Genomic DNA, 18,826 nt, shown 5'->3' on the forward strand with positions numbered 1-18,826 from the left:
GTCACAGGTTCTGCCCACACTCAAAGGGATAATACAAAGACATGAATACCAGAAGGCAGAGGTCATTGAGGGTTGCATTAGGGTCTGTCTACCGCAGGAATTGACAACGGCATTAAATCAAAGGAACAAAGGATTTAGTGGTATATGGAGTTTGTCAATCATATTGCCAGCAAGAAACAGATGGGACCCTGAAACCCTGCAATTTAGAGTTTAATAAACTATTTACAAGGTTGTAAGCTGAGTTTAAGGAAATCATAAAAGACAGTAGTACAGTATACCAGGGCTCGCAATACTGGGGAGCAGCTGCTGGCCCTATTAAGGAATATCCAGACGGGGAAGAGCATGGTTACCGGAATCCACAGAGGATCCTTGTGGGGCACCTGTTAGGTGATGTGCTCAAAGAACATAACTAACTATGGTGACCTGACAAAAATGGAAGTGAGAGAATAAATACCCCCTTCTCACGCCTCCTTCCTTCTAGCTTCTTGCCAGTGCTTCTCATTGACCATACCCAACCAGAAGGCAGAAAATTCCAATCAGCCTTCAGTGGCAACAGAGCAGGGTGGAAAAGGGTGAGAAATGGATTTATGGAGGTATTTGAAAGACATTCAGCACACTGAGTAGCCACTGAAATTTCTGATAGAATGATGAATGAAATCAGAATGGAGGAGAGTGGACTGGGGAAAGATAGGAGTAGGAGACGAATAAAGGAACAGGTTCAGAAGAAGTGAAAACAGAGCAAGAAAAGTTTCTAGTAAGAGGTGATTTCAGCTTTAAAGATTTCCAAATTAGATTGCTTTTCAGTAATGACAAGAGTCCTGTGCCTGTCCAGGAATTCAAAAGGAATGAAATCAATTTAAATATAAGCCTGGACACCCCATTATTTGAGAAAGTAGGTGAAATATGCTTATTTTATTCTTTTAAATTGTCCGGGAAGGACTCTTTCCAAGGAAATTTCTCATGTTAGGCTTAAGGTACCTGAATTTCAAGCGCTGTATTTGAAGCACTGGATTTTTTTTTTTTTTTTTTTTTTTTAATTTCCAGTTTTTTATTGGATAAATACTAGATTTCCAGAAAAAGAGTGTAATCATCAGTTACTTAACTGTTTTTTTTTTTTTTATACTTTAAGTTCTAGGGTACATATGCATAACGAAGCACTGGATATTTTTGAGATAAGATGTGACCCTATCATTCATGTTCTATCTGTGCTTCTCGCCCATTATGGTGATGAAAATTGTTCCCAAAATTAGTTTTCTTAGTCACAGAAAGCTGAATGCCTTCACATTTGGGGAGGAGTGGTACTCATTTAATGGGTGCTACTGGAATATATATCATCAGGTTGATCTCCAAATATGTGTACATAGATATGTGCCACTGGGAGTAATGATGGCAGATATTTAATTACTGTTGGCCATTTTCCTGCTCCCTGAGCTGTTTTGTTCCCTCCGATATCACCCTCAAATTTGTCCCCCTCCCTATAATTGAGTAATCTCTCATGCTAATATCAGCCTGAAAGAAGTACCACTGAGAAGGAAATACGAACCTATAAAGAGTCTGCAATGTACTTCAAAGCAAAGAAAAATGACTTGGGGATCTGTCTCTAGTGGAATTATCTACCCCACATCTCTTCCACCATTGAAGGGTGACAAGGCATTTCTTTCTGCCTATCTTAGTCTTCTTTGCAGTCTTCCCTTCTCTCTCATTTCTGAGCAGAGTCACATCATGGTGTAATACACTATACCATTTAAACAAATGGGAAGAAATACAGTAGACTTACTGTCAAGATTTGTTTTTGTTGTTAGTAATGTAAAACCAGTGACTAGTATTTTCATGATTACTTATGGCCTCAGCTTTAAAATATACCACTACAGGAATTTTTCTGTCTCAAATTCTAATATTCCAGGCCTATTCCAATTTTATACCCACGACTATTATTTGGAATTAAGCAGAAAAATGAAGGTGTTAAGAGTTTGAACACCACAATATTGATTTCCAGCTACTGGTTTATATGAGTTTTTAAATAGCCAAGGAAATTTTCAACACTTTATCTTTCAACTTTTATGCTTTCAAAGTTGATTTCTAGCCTCTCTCCAACCCTTGACTATCACTTTCTCTGAATTATTAATACCACACATACACTTACATGAATATAGTTGTATTTTCTACACAGTGCAGAGAGGCTCCCAGGCTCATTTGTGTTCAGCTGCAAAAGAAAAAAAATTTTTGAAAGGCTTCTTTTCTTCCTGGGTTTCCCACACAAAAGTCACTGCTCTGTGAAGATTACCATTTGTAAGCTAATTCTGAAGTTGTTAATGGCAAGAATCAGAGCAATTGGCATCTGTTGTAAAACACACATTTAAGACAATGTCTCCCACTCAATTGTGAGAGCTGTGTGACATAGCAGTGTGTTCTCTCTAGGGGGTTCCTGCAGAGTCTTGCTTCATTTGCTTTAACTGGCTTTTGGAGAATTTTTAGAGAATGTAGATTAACTCCCAAACACAAAGCAAATCTGTGACACTTGATTTGTTGTAAAACCATAACCTGTTTTCCATTGATTTCCAGCCTAGCCACAAACATTTTTCCGACTTGCCCTCATTACCTCATTCCTGAGCTCAAAAAACAAAACAAAACAAAACAAAAAAACTTGGATGGTAAAGAAGCTATGTTTTCTCTCTCTTCGAGAGATTCTGATTCCAATTGCCTGTGGGACAAATGACAAGAAAAGGAGTTTATGTTTTTAAAATAATAGGATTATTGAAAAGTCACAGAGGTTCTCAAATAATTTTGAACAAACTGCAGTAATCTGTTAACAAGCAAAGATTTCCTATAGCCTACAAAATATCCTGAAACATTCCCACTCTTACCAGTATCTCAAGGCAAAAACCAATAATGGCAGTGAAAAGCTAAGAGTTAAAATATTGTAGAATACCAGAGATTTTAATATCTATTTTAATTAAAATCTTACCTTTCTGGTTCCTAAATTCCTTAGGATTTGCTCTCATTTTTGTTTCAAGCCCTAGAGAATCTTTGCTAGTTCGTTCAGCTCTTCTGCAGAGGAAAAGGATCTCACTAACATTGGAAAAGTTAGGAATAGCACAGATAAAAAAGCAGGTTGTTTATTTCGTCATTAATCAGATTGCAGGGATCTCAACTAGGAGTGCTTCCATGATGACATACATATCCAGATTTTACATATCAAGATTTCAAAGAGCAGAATGGGCAAAGATTTAAAGCTGAAAATGTCACACAGAAAGTATATGGAAAGTTCCAAAAAGCTTTGTCATTGTTGAGCCCTAGATTTGACAATCATTAATTTGCTATTAATAAGTCTTACTGTTAGGAGGACTCATTTCACTAGCCACAGGAAGAGTTTGTTCTGTAGACACTCGTTGCTTTAAGCGGTATGTCAAATTGATTCAGACATTCAAGGTAAGAAAGAGATGTAATTAAATATTTTCAATACACTGACTGAGCACTCATCTGCTGCCACTGATAGATACAATTTGGGGGTTTGTAGGATTTCTTTACCCTCTCCCTTAATACATTTTTAAAAATAATCTTTAATGCCCTAAATGCCTGTCATCCTATAGCAGAATTGGTATTACTTGGTAATGACAAACCATTTCTCAGATGAATAAAGAAAATTCACCTCAAAAAGTTAACTGGATTGTTTTTCCCAACATGAACAGTGTATGACATATGCTACATTTATGTATTACATATAATTACATGGTGTATGTAAGTACATGTATGTATTACATATACTGTGATTATGTAATTGTAATATGTATAATGTACAACATGTATATATGTAATATATGAAGTTGAAGGTCACCTTGCTCCCTGTCCTGCTTGATCTGTGCCCTTTTGTGAAACATAATAGCAAATATATCAGCCCTTAGCCTTTGGGCAGTTCTAAATACCAGATTCATGGAGAAATCCAATGGGAAAATAGTGCTCTCTTCATAAAAGCTTTTTCAGACCATGTGCTCCTGAAATCAGCAATTTTACCTTGAGAAAAATGGCCTTTTCAGTTATGTGCAATAACTGTTCTACCATGAAGGGAAAAGTGTCTTAAAATGCCAGCAATGTCCCCAAATGAAGAATTCTCCACTTGCTCAATTTCACTGATTATTCTGTTGAGTTACTTAGCCTCTATGCTTCTAAAACATATTCTGAGATTGCTACTGAAATGCAGCATTTGTCACTAAGAGCTATCAGTGGTACAGTAAAGACTTACTCCAATGCACGGTACAAGGAAAACATTGGTGACTGCAACTAGAATATATTGAATGGTTATAGTGGTGTGTACTTTGGGGTTCAAATAAGTTAAAACATGGATCAAGCTGCACAGTTGTCTTTCAATCTGGTTGGGAAGGTAAAATATATAAAAATGGAAAATCAGCAAAGATTTCCAAAGTAACAAGTGGAATAACATATGGGACAACTATTGTATCAGTCAGCTATTGCTACTAACAATCAAAATATCTCAGTGGCATACAATAAGAATTTATCATGTGTGATTCAGCTGGAGTTTAGCTGATATAGGCTGAGCTCAGCTGGTCCTGACTCCAAGCCATGGGGTTGATTCAGGCCTGTTCCACTTGTCTTTTATGCTTGGGCCAGGGGACTGCCTACATGTTTTTTCTAATGGTGTCAGTGGTCAAAAGCTCCCAGAGAAGAGAATAAAACAAGTAACGATGCTTCAGGCATAATCTTGATGTAGCACACAGTCGCGTGCGCCGAAATAACATTGGTTACAGTAAATGACATGGCCAAGTCCAATATCAATAAAGCATGGAAATACACTCCTCCCATATATAAGGGACGGGAGGAGGGAGTGAATATTTACTGAAAAATAAACTACCACAATTATTAATTTTTCAGTGCAGAGGTAACATGGAATACTAGAGGAAGCAGCATAGTTGGTAGTTAGGAGTCTTGAGAAACCTGGGAACTGCAGTTCCTTGGCAGTTACAGGTATCATGTGTGACTCAGGGCCTATCTATTAACCATCTACAAAATTTTTCATGACTTTTTTCAGTCAGTGAGAAGGTAAGTTACAGTTTTTCTCATCTTCAATGAAAATGGGTAAAATATAGTAAGTTCCCTAAACTAGAACTTACTGGAAAAGAAAACCTATTTTGTCATAATCAAATTCGTGTTTAGGTATTTTTTTCCAGTGGTATTTTTATGGAGAAGTTTGCTGATATTTTAATCTGTTCATGAATGCTTCCTTAGTAGAACTTGCTAAATGTTGCACCCAGCCTCCAGGTTGCACCGTCTCTGGGTTAAACTTTGTGTTCTGCTTACCACCACATTGGCTGTTTAAGTCAGTGCTCCCTGAAATTTATGATCACTTGATATAGTCTGAATAACACCCATGGATGCTTACATAGGGGAATATTTCTCTGATATTGCCACATATTCAGCCCGTCTTCATTTAACCCTGTCAGTGGGGTATGCTTTATAAGTCTGCAGGATATAGTTTAGAATGGGTGTGTGTGTAAGGAGGATAAAGAAATACGTGGAGAGAAACTCTCACCCTTCTCTTTAAACAGCTGCAATGGGATCAATTCATGTGGATGACAAAAATTCATTAACAGGAGGAGGTCTAAATATGAAATGGGGACACCAATATGTGAAATTTTATTGTAACAAACTATTTCTAACTGTATGACCTTGGGGAAGACACATTTTTCTGGGCTACAGTTTCTTCACCAGTGAATAAAAACTTTGGACTACATGGGACTTTAGAATTTTAGTGCTAACATTCTGGTTCCTTTAAGCAGTGGCATTTTATTTTCCAGGATCCAGTTAACATACAATATAGGTAGCACAGAATCCAATATGACAAAGGGAGAGAAAAATATGAACCAGGTTTCTACCATCGAGGACAAACGTACTGTACACAGAATAAGGGAGTTCAAGAAGCAGAGTCAGACATGCAGGACCAGAGTTTCAAGATGAGCCCAGGGTTGCTCCTAGAAGAGCACTAGCTTCAGTACTATAGGCAACAAGAGGCTGAATAATAGGGCTTCGCATATAAAGTTATTTACGTCACAGATTTTTTGTTCGTAGCTTTAGGTAATGCAGCAAATCCCTGGCTGCATATATCATAGACAACGTTTTTTTTAAATCTGTTAGGAAAGCTTTATTTTTCCTCATTGTAAGATGAGCTAGATTCCATCTTTGAGTCTCCCTAGAGTTAGGATTTCTTAAAGAAAGTAGACACTAGTGTCACTGAATCCTTGAAATGATGTGGAAAGTGTTTCCCATCAGGAACTCCTTACTTTGGTTTTCAATATAAACCACCTGCATTTGGGTTTCTTTAACAGTTGTAATAATTCCACTTTTATAAAGAAAATTTTAAGAATATTCTGAAATTTGTATGCCGCTGTCTTTCTGCAGGAAAATGCAGGTGATGTGAAATATAGTATAGTATGGATTTTTCTTTTCTTTTTTAAATGTCCAGACTTTATTTATTGGCATTAATCTCTAAACAGTACAGTATAAAAACTATTTAGCATTTGCATTCTGTTAGGTGTTATAAATAATCTGGAGATTATTTAAATGAGAAAATGAGTGGAGTTTACATGCAACTATTAGACCATTTCATATAAGGAGCTTGAACATCTTTTGATTTGGGGCTGCATGGAAGGTTCTGGAATCAATCCCCTATGGATATGAAGGGTAAGTGTGTACAATACTTATTTATACTTTTGTTGTATATAGCTCCCCTGAATGTAAATTTCACAGAGGCAGGAATTTTTGTCTGTTTTGTTTATTGTATTTCCAGCACAGTAGTACCTGTACATATTAAGTGCTCTTAGATATTTTCTGAACATGAATCAATATGTATTTAGAAATGAATGAGTTTTCTAAATATTTATGATTATTTAACTTTTTAGGTTCAGGGGTATATGTGCAGGTTTGTTGTATGCGTAAACTTGTGTCATGGAGCTTTGGTGTACAGATTCTTTCATCACTCAAGTACTATACTTAGTACCCATTATTTATTTTTTCTGATCATCTCCCTCCTCCCACCTTCTACCCTCAAGTAGACCCCGGTGTCTGTTTTTCCCCTTTTTTTGTATCCATGTATTGTCATCATTTAGCTCCCACTTATAAGTAGGAACATGTAGTATTTGGTTTTCTGTTGCTATATTAGTTTGCTTAGGATAATGGCCTCCAGCTCCATCCATGTTCCTGCAAAAGATATGAGCTCATTCTTTTTCATGGTTGCATAGTATTCCACAGTGTATATGTATATTTTCTTTATTCAGTCTACCATCGATGGGCATTTAGGTTGCTTCCATGTCTTTGCTATAGTGAATAGGGCTGCAATGAATATATATGAGAATGTCTTTATGGTAGAACAATTTATATTGCTTTGGGTATATACCCAGTAATGGGATTGCTGGGTTGAATGGTAGTTCTGTTTTCCGCTCTTTGAGGAAGTGTTACACTGCTTTCCACAATGGTTGGACTAATTTACACTTCCACCAAAGGTGTATAAGCATTCTCCTTTTTCTACAACCTTGCCAGCATCTGTTGTTTTTTGACTTTTTGATAATTGCCATTCTGACTAGCCTGAGATGGTATCTCGTTGTGGTTTTGATTTGCATTTCTCTAATGATCAGTGATGTTGCACTTTTTTTTTTATTAAGTTCTGGGATGCATGTGCAGAACGTGCAGGTTTGTTACATAGGTATACACATGCCATAGTGGTTTGCTGCACCCATCAACCCGTCATCTGCATTAGCTATTTCTCCTAATGCTATCCCTCCCCTAGCCCCCCACCCCCTGAGAGGCCCCAGTGTGTGATGTTCCCCTCCCTGTGTCCATGTGTTCTCATTGTTCAACTCCCACCTATGAGTGAGAACATGCGGTGTTTGGTTTTCTGTTCTTGTGTTAGTTCACTGAGAGTGATGGTTTCCAGCTTCATCCATGTCCCTGCAAAGGTCATGAACTCATCCTTTCTTGTGGCTGCATAGTATTCCATGGTGTATATGTGCCACATTTTCTTTATCCACTCTATTATTGATAGGCATTTGGGTTGGTTCTGAGTCTTTGCTACCGTGAATAGTGCTGCAGTAAACATGTGTGTGCATGCGTCTTTATAGTAGAAAGATTTATAATCCTTTGGGTATATACCCAGTAATGGGATTGCTGGCTCAAATGGTATTTCTGGTTCTAGATCCTTGAGGAGTCACCACACTATCTTCCACAATGGTTGAACTAATTTACACTCCCACCAAGAGTTTAAACGCACTCCTATTTCTTCACATCCTCTCTAGCATCTGTTGTTTCCTGACTTTTTAATGACCACCATTCTAACCTGCATGAGATGGTATCTCATTGTGGTTTTGATTTGCATTTCTCTAATGACCAGTGATGATGAGCTTTTTTTCATATGTTTGTCGGCCGCATAAATGTATTCTTTTGAGAAGTCTCTGTTCATATCCTTTGCCCACTTTTTGATGGGGTTGTTTTTTCTTGTAAATTTGTTTAAGTTCTTTGTAGATTGTGGATGTTAGCCCTTTGCTCCAAAGTGAATAAAATACCTAGGAATGCAACTTAAAAGGGATGTGAAGGATCTCTTCAAGGAGAGCTACAAACCACTGCTCAAGGAAATAGGAGAGGACACAAACAAATGGAAAAATATTCCATGCTCATGGATAGGAAGAACCAATATCATGAAAATGGCCATACTGCTCAAAGTAATTTATAGATTCAATGCTATCACCATCAAGTTACCATTGACTTTCTTCACAGAATTAGAAAAAACAACTTTAAATTTCATATGGAACCCAAAAAGAGCCTATATAGCCAAGACAATCCTAAGCAAAAGGAACAAAGCTAGAGGCATTGTGCTACCTGACTTCAAACTATACTACAAGAGTTTTGCACCTTTTTTCATATGTGTTTTGGCCACATGTATGCCTTCTTTTGAAGAGTATCTGTTCCTGTCCTTTGCCCACTTTTTAATGGGGTTGTTTGTTTTGGCTTGTACATTTAAGTTCCTTATAGATGCTGGATATTAGACCTTTGTCAGAGGCATAGTTTGCAAAAATGTTCTCCCATTCTGTATATGTTGTCTGTTTGTTGATAGTTTCTTTTGCTGTGCAGGAGTTATTTAGTTTAATTAAATCCCATTTGTCAAGTTTTGCTTTTGTTGCAATTGCTTTTAGCATCTTCGTCATGAAATCTTTGCCAGTTCCTATGTCCAGAATGATATTTCCTAGGTTCTCGTCCAGGGTTTTTATAGTTTTGAGTTTTACATTTAAGTCTTAAATCCATTTTGAGTTGATTTTTGTATATGGTGTAAGGAAGGGTTCCAGTTTCAGTCTTCTGCATATCGCTAGCCAGTTATCCCAGCACCATTTATTTAATAGTGATTCTTTCCCCATTGCTTGTTTTTGTCAGTTTTGTGGAAGACCAGATAGTTGTAAGTGTGCAGCCTTATTTCTGAGCTCTCTATTCTGTTCCCTTTGTCTGTGTGTCTTTTTCAGTGCCAGTACCATGCTGTTTTGGTTACTGTAGCCCTGCAGCATAGTTTGAAGTAGAGTAATATGATGCCCCCTGCTTTTTTGTTTTTGCTTAAGATGGCCTTTGCTATTTGGGCCCTTTTTTGGGTCCACATGAATTTTAAAATAGTTTTTCTAGTTCTATGAAGAATGTCATTGGTAGTTTGATAGGAATAGTGTTGAAACTGTAAATTGCTTTGGCAATGTGGCCATTTTAATGATACTGAGTCTTCCTATCCGTGAGCATGAAATGGTTTTCCATTTGTTTGTGTCATCTCTGATTTTTTTGAGCAGTGTTTTGTAATTCTCATTGCAGAGATCATTTACCTCCCTGGTTAGCTGAACTGTTAAGTATTTTATTCTTTTTATGGCAATTGTGAATGGGATTGTGTTCCTGATTTGTCTCTCAGGTTGGCTGTTGTTGGTGTACAGGAATGTTAGTGATTTTTGCACATCAGTTTTGTATCCTGAAACTTTGCTGAAGCTGTTTATCAGCTCAAGGAGTTTTTGGGCCAAGACTATGAAAATTTTTTAGATACAGAATCATGTTGTCTGCAAACAGGGATAGTTTGACTTCCTCTCTTCCTGTTTCAGTGACTTTTATTTCTTTCTCTTGCCTGCTGACTCTGGCCAGGACTTCCAATACTATGTTGAACAAGAATGGTGAGAAAGGGCATCCTTGTCTTTTGCTAGTTTTCAAGGGGAATACTTCCAGCTTTTGCCTGTTCAGTATGATGTTGGCTGTGGGTTTCTCCTAGATGGCTCTTATTATTTTGAGGTATGTTCCTTCAATAACTAGTTTATTGAAAGTTTTTAACATGAAAGGATGTTGAATTTTACCAAAAGTCTTTTCTGCATCTGTTGAGGTTTTTGTCTTAATTTGGTTTATGTGATGAATCACATTTATTGATTTGCATGTGTTGTTAACTAGACTTGCATCCCAGGGATAAAGCCTATGTGATTGTGGTGGATTAGCTTTTTGATGTGATGCTGGATTCGGTTTGCAAGTATTTTGCTGAGGATTTTTGCCTCTGTGTTCATCAAGGATATTGGCCTGAAGTTTTCTCTTTTTTATTGTCTCTCTGCCAGGTTTTGGTATCAGGATAATGCTGGAATCATAGAATGATTTGGGGAGGAGTCCCTCCTTATCCTTTTTTTTTTTTTTTTTTTTTTTTTTTGCAATAGTTTCAGTAGGAATGGTACCATATCTTTGTACATCTGGTAGAATTCGGCTGTGAATCCTTCCAGTCACAGAAGGATTTTTTGGTTGGTAGGCTGTTCATTACTGAATCCATTTTGGAGCTTGTTATTGGTCTGTTGAGGGCTTCAATTTCTTCTTGGTTCAGTCCTGGAAGGGTGTATGTGTGCAGGAATTTATTTCTTCTAGATTTTCTGGTTTGTATGCATGGAAGTGTTGATAGTAGTCTCTGATGGTTGTTTGTATTACTGTGGGGTCAGTGGTAACATCTTCTTTGTCGTTTATAATTGTGTTTATTTGGATCTTCTCTCTTATATCCCTTTATTAGTCTAGCCAGCAGTCTATGTATTGTATTAATATTAAAAAAAAAAAAAACCAGCACCTGGATTCCTTGATCTTATGAATGGATTTTTGTGTCTCAGTCTCCTTCAGTTCAGCTCTGATTTTGGTTATTTCTTGTCTTCTGCTAGATATGGGTTGGTTTGCTCTTGCTTCTCTAGTTCTTTTAGTTGTGATGTCAGGTTGTTAATTTGAGATCTTTCTAACTTGTTGATGTGGACACTTATTGAAAAATATGGAATGCTTCATGAATTTGTATTTCATCCTTGCACAGGGATCATGCTAATCTTCTCTGTATCATTCCAATTTTAGTATATATGCTGCTGAAGCGAGCACGGTATGGATTTTTCAAAGTGTATAATGAGTCATTATTAATTTCTATATTGAAGATGATATGGTTATCACGCTCAAGGTTATTTGTAGGGCTTTTATCCAGAGATGTGATGAAACAATGCTCCAAATTCTAGGACTCCTTATGCAGTGATAGGAAAAAAACAATGACCAAACACTTATGAAACATAGGTAGTTAGATTTGTTTGAATAAAATTACCATTTTTTAAATTTGAAACATGTCTTTAAGACTCCTGCATGTTAAGGTCAGCAGTGATTAATTTAGAAACTGTGAATGTTAATTGAAGGCAGAGTTTCTTCTGAAACCTTTTAAACGTTTGACTCATGCTGGTTAATTAGAAGGGCAAAAATCACTCCATTGTGTAAATATAGGGAGAATCTCTTTTCCCCAGTAATGTGAAGACATATTTATTGGGTTGTATGAAAAGAGAGGAAGTAATTAGCCAGGTGAAATGGGTAAGGTGACAATGACTTTGAGATTTCACATTATTTCCAATCTTAGGTTTTACTGAGCTGTACCAGTGTACCCGGTCCTAATCCAAAAGAGAGTTAAAAGCCAATGTTATAATGCTTTAATAAGGTTGGAATTATACACCATGGTTTTGTATCCGTAGATAGGTAGCCAAAGCATTCTAGGATTTCCACCTGCCATAATTTTTAATCTAACTAGTAAAGTATATAATCTCCAAAAGACTGCAATTGGCCAACTCTTGGAAGTATCAGTTACTCAGATGAAGCCATTTCTTTGTATTTATTGTTGGTTTGACCAAACCTAAAATTGAATAAATTTTCAGAATTGTCCTTGCTTCACTTTCGGATAGCCTTTATAAAATGGAAGACATTTATAGAGTATCTAAGATTTGGAATAAAGTTTTCACACCTTCTCGAAATCTTTCTCATGGGGTAGATGCAACCTAAATAATCAAAGGGAAATAATATCAGGTTGAGAAATGTATAACATTAAATTATTGCAGTGTTTGTGTATAAAGTGAGATACACTCACATAAGAGTTGTTACACTTACATGGCAGACCCCTGGGGCCCTTCCTAGGAAAATTCACAGCAAATCACAGCGGTTCAATATCCCTCCTCAACACTACCATCTTAAAGAGGTAAAATATATTAAAATTAGCTCCGAGGGCAGTAGTGGCAGAGAGAAGGCTGAAAGAGATCATGGCTATAGTGCTATGGTAATGGAGATCAGGGTGTGGTTATGAATTGGTGAATTGTATCTTCTTGCATCAATGCTTTCTTCTTTCCTCTTTTCTCTTCTGTACACTCCCATCCTGAGTCATTGGAACTCTTTGAATGCCTGGTTTCCAGAGGAGAAAATCATCTCATAGTGTCTCGATTTGTCATAACTAGACATAATGACTAAGAACCAATTTCAATTTTCTAGCTTTTGTTTTTTGTTTGTTTTAATTCACAGTTATGTAGATATAGCCATTGAGTAGAAGTAGATCTACCCACTTCTATTTTGGATGTGTTTCTTCCTGATAAGTTGAGCATGAAATCTAAATCTCATGAATTTTGAGTGAGCTATTTTGAAGTCTATATACTGTTTAGAGTTTTGACCAAAATATTTTGTTACAATATGCTTTGTTTTACTTAAGAGACTATATTGCCAAAATATAAATATACGTAAAACTGTATTTTCTACGTGCACCCATTAGAAAAAAAGTGTTTATCAAATATTTTCACATATATTTTAAAGTCTCACTTGATACTAGAATAAAATCCCATGTATTTTATTCCCTCAATATGTCTTTAAAGCAGAACATGCTGTGAGGAGGAAATAAAAAGAGTGAAGCACGTTTTCATTGTGGAAGTCCACCCTCTATGTATAGAACTCTATATGATGGTCATGGAAATTAAAATGAATTTGATGTTGGCAGTAATTAATTTGCTTATTCTAATAATGTAATGAATTAACAGAGATTTTTGTACTTATATCAAGTGGGAAATGATTTTATTGTTTTGTAAATATAACAAAATGTAAAAATTTTAAGAAAGGACTGCATTTAATAATGATTTAGATAAAACAGTGGGGATTTTTGTTTGGTTTTGGGGGGCAAATGTTTTGTTTTGGGGTGTTTTTTGGTTATTTTTTAACATTTTAGGTTTGGGGGTACGTGTGAAGGTTTGTTACATAGGAAAACTCATGTCATGGGGGTTTGTTGTAAAAATTATTTTATCCAGCACCCAATTATTTATCCCAGCGATTAAGCCCAGCACCAAATAGTTATCTCTTCTGTTCCTCTCCCTCCTCCCACCCTCCACTCTCAAGTAGACCCCCAGTGTCTGTTGTTTCCTTCTTTGTGTTCGTAAGCTCTCATCATCTAGCTCCTTCTTATAAGTGAGAACATGTGGTATTTGGTTTTCTGTTCCTATATTAGTTTGCTGAGGATGATAGCTTCCACCTCCATCCATGTTCCTGCAAAAGACATTATCTTGTTCTTTTCTATGGCTGTATTGTTTGCTTTCTAATGTGGAATGAAACTATTTTTTTGCCTGTCGAGTTCTGTTATGTAGATTCTCAGGCTAAACATATCACCATCACAGTGAGTTGTGTACAAGCTATGAGTAAAGGAAGGCAGCAAATCTCTGTTCAAGGTTCCTATTCCTCCCATGAGTTAGAGATGGAGGCATAAAGGTAGTCCTTGAATAACGGAGAGGTTCATAATACACCTTATGCTCCTAGAACGACACCACATTCATGCCTAGCCATCTATATGTCTAAATGATTTTTAATGAATCATCTAAGTGAGCAATAAGATAGAGGGATGTAGTAAAGGAGACTTTCAGTCAATGTGAATAATTACATTGAAAGTATTAGCTTTGTCAAACATATTATTAATATATCATAAAAAGTTTCAGGCTAGGCGCAGTGTCTCACACCTGCAATCCCAGCACTTTGGGAGGCCGAGGCGGGTGGAACAGAGACCAGCCTGGCCAACATGTTGAAACCCCGTCTGTACTAAAAACAAAAATTAGCCATGAGTGGTGGTGGATGCTTGTAACCCCAGCTACTCGGGAGGCTGAGGCAGGAGAATCTCTTGAACCTGGGAGGCGGAGGATGCAGTGAGCCGAGATCACACCATTGTACTCCAACCTGGGCAACAAGAGTGAAACTCCATCTCAAAAAAAAAAAAAAAGTTTCTGATAACATATGTCAATTTAAAAGACCTGTCAGGGAAAATGTATGGTCATAAAAGGAAAAAATATGTGCAATTATTGCTTAGTGTTTTTGGTGTTTCACGAGTAATGGAAAAATAACTGTACAAATATTAATGTGATCAAATGAAACACATTTAAGCACATTAAGAAACCATAGCAAGTCATCTTTTTCAGTAAATAACAGAAAAATTGTCCTGACAGTGATCTCCAGACATTTTTCTACCCAAGTATTGTTTAATTTTATGTCATGTATGCTCAGTAGAATTCTTCAATTATACTCTAAATTTTCTAAGTGGGTTTCCCTTGGAATTTTATGAAAAAGGGGAAATATCTTTGGACTATTTTATTATTTCCGACAGAAAAATGCATATTTTAGCGCTAATACTTTTTCCCCAGGAAAACTTATAGGTCCCACATAATAAAATACTGGGAAAAAATTGATGTGAGTTTATATAAAACATTAGGAAAGCAAGATGGTGGGGCATAATTTAGGGGTTTTGAAATCCACATGGAGAAGTCAGTGTAGAGTCTCAAGTTGCGTCACAAAATGACATTGTAATCCACAAAGCCAGTTGAAAATGATTGTGTAGCTCATAGACACACGTACAACTTCTCATTTGCCCTTCTGAATGACTGAGAACAAGCCCATGCTGCCCTCAGAGCAGGAAAATGGTCCTGATTCTCAGGGCAAAAAGGTGTCCTGAACCTCTTTAGCACAGCTTTAAAGAGCACTCCCATTACCTTCTTAGTCTTCCAGGCAGGATCTTCTTTTCTCCCACCACCTCCTTAATTAAAGCAACTCTAAGTTTTCAAACTGTGCCTCCCACCAAGCTCTGGTTTAAAGGATTCTGACGACAAATATGTAAAACTATTAAACCAGCTAATCACCAGCAGCTCATTCCTTTGCCTTCGTTTCTCCCAGAAATCTTTCCTCCATAGGAAGTATTAACATGTATATTTTTGATGAAACATTATATAAAGACATCCTTTTATTTCTTATTTAATTTTAATGTTGAAGTCTACACATCTTCAGAGGTGAATTGTAATATAAGTAAAAAATCTAAAAGATTGGAGATATTTTTACTAATTCAAGTATGTATGGGTGTGGAGGTAACTCATCTTTTCATCCTTCGTATATATTCATTTAAGTATTTCAGGTTCAAGCATAGCATAGCTATGAAAAACCAAGTCCTAATAATATTATACAGGGAAATTAAGCTTTAATATACCATATACTTTATAACTTTTACTAAGACTTTTACTTTCAAAATGTTTGGCCTGTTCTGTAAAGATAAAGACAGAGTGGAGAGAGTGGCAGAAAATTCAAATGGTGAGAAAGCATGAAACTCGTTAAATGTTTGTGAGTGTGCTTGGGTGTCTAAGGCAGAGGATTTGCACAAGGAAACAATAAGATATAGTATTGGAAAGAGGGCTTAGAGCCAAATTTTGAAATCATTGACTCAAAATTAGAAAGACCTGAAAAGGTCATTTACTTACACCTTTTCTCTGATGCACAAACCTGCTCTCCAGCATCACTAAGAAGCAGTCATCCAGTCTGTTACATATTTTCCATGTCATCCAACACATGACTTCAGTGGCAATCTATTTCATTGTTTGACAGCTCTAACAACTAAAACTTCCTTCTGTTAGAACTGTAACTCCCACCATTGCTATTAGCTTTGGCTCTGGAATGCCAAATATTTTTTATCAATCATTTTGAATGTTAAAAATCATTAAAAATAACACTGTGATACACTTCTGTGTGATTTATGTGAAATTCCATAAGCTATAACAATTTGAATTCATTTTGCTCATCATCCAGAAGAGATGTATGTATTTCTTATGATGTATCAAGCACTGTAAGTACTTTTCATATGCAAATGTGTTCATCCTCATAACCAGTGAGGTAGGTATAATTATTATCACCAATTTTTCCACGTAAGGAAACTGAGATACAGAGAGGTTAAGTAACTTACCCAAGGTTATATAGCCAGTGAGTGGCAGAAAGAAACAGGCCTACAAGATAGCATACCCTAGTAGAAATGACTTATTTACTAACTCATTTCCAGTGTCTCCTTTGTATTTAAAGAGGGAATTAGAAAAGATAAAGTTAAATACTAAAAACGGAAAAATCCTTTGCTGGATTGCCATAAATTGAGCTTAATGCTTTTTTTCTCATTTCCAGGTAACTCACCAGTCAATCCAATTCTTCCATTTTATATGTGATTCTCCATATCCTTGTTCTCTTTCAACTCATATTTCCATTTAATTTCTTATCTTCAGTTTCAAATAAAGAGTTGGGAGGGCTACTTTACTATGTCTTAAGCATCTTGTGTACTGGTCTATTCATTTTCTTTTCTTCTGAAATCAACAATTAAATATTTATAGTATGTGTAATTCATAGATCTTGGTAGTGTAATTTTCGGAAATGGTAACATTTTGGAGTACAGAATCCGTTCTTTCTCCAGATACATCTGAGTTGCTTTAACAGTTTCATTTGAGTTTTCATACCTATCTTTATAGTTTCAGCAGTTGTTCAAACGATTCCATCACCATAGATCACCATTTACTAATGTTACCCATATACAATGGACACAGCCTTGAAATTTGCATCTTCTAGATCCCAGTAGGTCTATACAGAGAGATACGTTCAAAAAGGTGGAAAATCTGCCTCACAGAGAGAAGTAACTTGTCTAATTTTCATTAAAACTCTACCGTTTCAAACTCAAAATGCAGGTACAATAGATGTACTAACCGTGGTAGGGTGTGTTATATGCAGGGGTATATGTGTGTGTATATGCAGAACTCTGCTCATATCCTTTGTCATTCATAGTTCCAACAGCCACAACTCTCTGTCTCAGGGAATTCTTTGCCCAATGCAGTATGCATGCCCAAAGCCCAGGGCTGGTTGGAAGTGTCGGGAAGTTACCATTGCTTAACCCATTAATCAGTGACAAAGTAGAAGTGGTAGATGAATACTCAACCCTCCTTGCCCTTCGGGTAGAACAATGATGAGGCATGTTCTATCCAGTTTCCCAGAGGTTCTCAATAGGATTCAGTCCTACTTGCCCACAGTGGTAACCAATCATTAATATACTCCATATTGACTACTTTTACTTTTCTTTCTTATTTCTCCACTCCCTGCTGGTAATTACCTCCTAAATGTGGGCTAAAACCTTAGTCTGAAGGTTTGGTTCTGGGAAACCTAGGCAGATATTCTCTTTACAGAAGGAAACTCTGTATAGGCATCGTCATCTAGAGATAGACACTGCCCTTGGAGACAATGTCGTCTCAGTTTTTCATGCTGGTACTTGGCAACTATGTTTACAACTATGTGTACCATCTTTATAGATGCTTCCTTTTTCCTCCTGTCACTGTCATCAGCACCCAGATTTTTGTTTTCTTTACTTCTGTTTGTTTTTTATTTTCTCTCATTGTTATATTCTAAACACAGAAACACTCTGCTTAGTGGGGTGAGGCTCTGGGCGTGCAATAGTAAGATAGGCATTAATCTTTTTTCTCCTCTGTAATTTACTATTATAATCAACTCAGTCCCAAAATTGATTCTTCTCTCACCCTCATCTCTGTTTAATATTGCTACGTTCTATCAATTAGGCCACACAACCATCTCCTAAACTTAGCCCCTACCCTCATAGACACGCTGCCTGCTACAGACCTTATTGTTCCTTGAAAACCTCAGTTTCTACACCAGTCCTTCAGATCTCTACCTACCCTCACTGTCTTTACATTTCAGTCTGTCATCCACCCTACTTCCAGAGTATTTTTCAAGATTATAACTTTTACTGTGTTATACTCTTGTCTTAAAACCCTTTAGAGGTGCCATATTACCTTGATAACTGTTCCAGTTCCTTCACATGTAACACTACATCCTTCATTATCCGGCTCCTGATCACCTCTGCAGACATGTCATTGTTCACACACCCAACTAAGCGCTACTATCCAGGCCCGGTGCGCCATTTTCAGTTTCCTGAACACATCATGACTTTTCAAAGGGCCTTCCAGGTATGCCTGAGTCTAAAGCCTGTTCTCTTTCACCTATACTATGGCACCTCCCATGTGCTATTCTACAAATGCAGCTTTAAGCAGAAATTTCCTGCGAGCGAGAATGAGAAGGAAGGGAATATTATTTCAAGACTTTTACAAAATACCTGCAGACATTTCACTTGGGAATTTCTAAGTGCAATAGAAATCTGAGTGAGTAGGTAAAATAG

The 18,826-nt window shown here is 36.8% G+C and overlaps 1 long non-coding RNA gene and 1 other non-coding gene across 3 annotated transcripts in view; one reads left to right on the forward strand and one right to left on the reverse strand.

The window, feature by feature from the left end:
* Positions 1 to 18,826, forward strand: part of LOC116418598 — a 916,691-nt gene that overhangs the window by 775,279 nt on the left and 122,586 nt on the right. The gene's annotated exons all lie outside the window — the stretch shown is intronic.
* On the reverse strand, positions 11,297 to 11,403 carry LOC111536291. The gene has a single exon (XR_002729695.1). It is a non-coding gene; the product is annotated as a U6 spliceosomal RNA (small nuclear RNA).

The sequence above is a fragment of the Piliocolobus tephrosceles genome, chromosome Y (assembly GCF_002776525.5).
Source record: "Piliocolobus tephrosceles isolate RC106 chromosome Y, ASM277652v3, whole genome shotgun sequence".
NCBI classification, from domain to species: Eukaryota; Metazoa; Chordata; class Mammalia; order Primates; family Cercopithecidae; genus Piliocolobus; species Piliocolobus tephrosceles.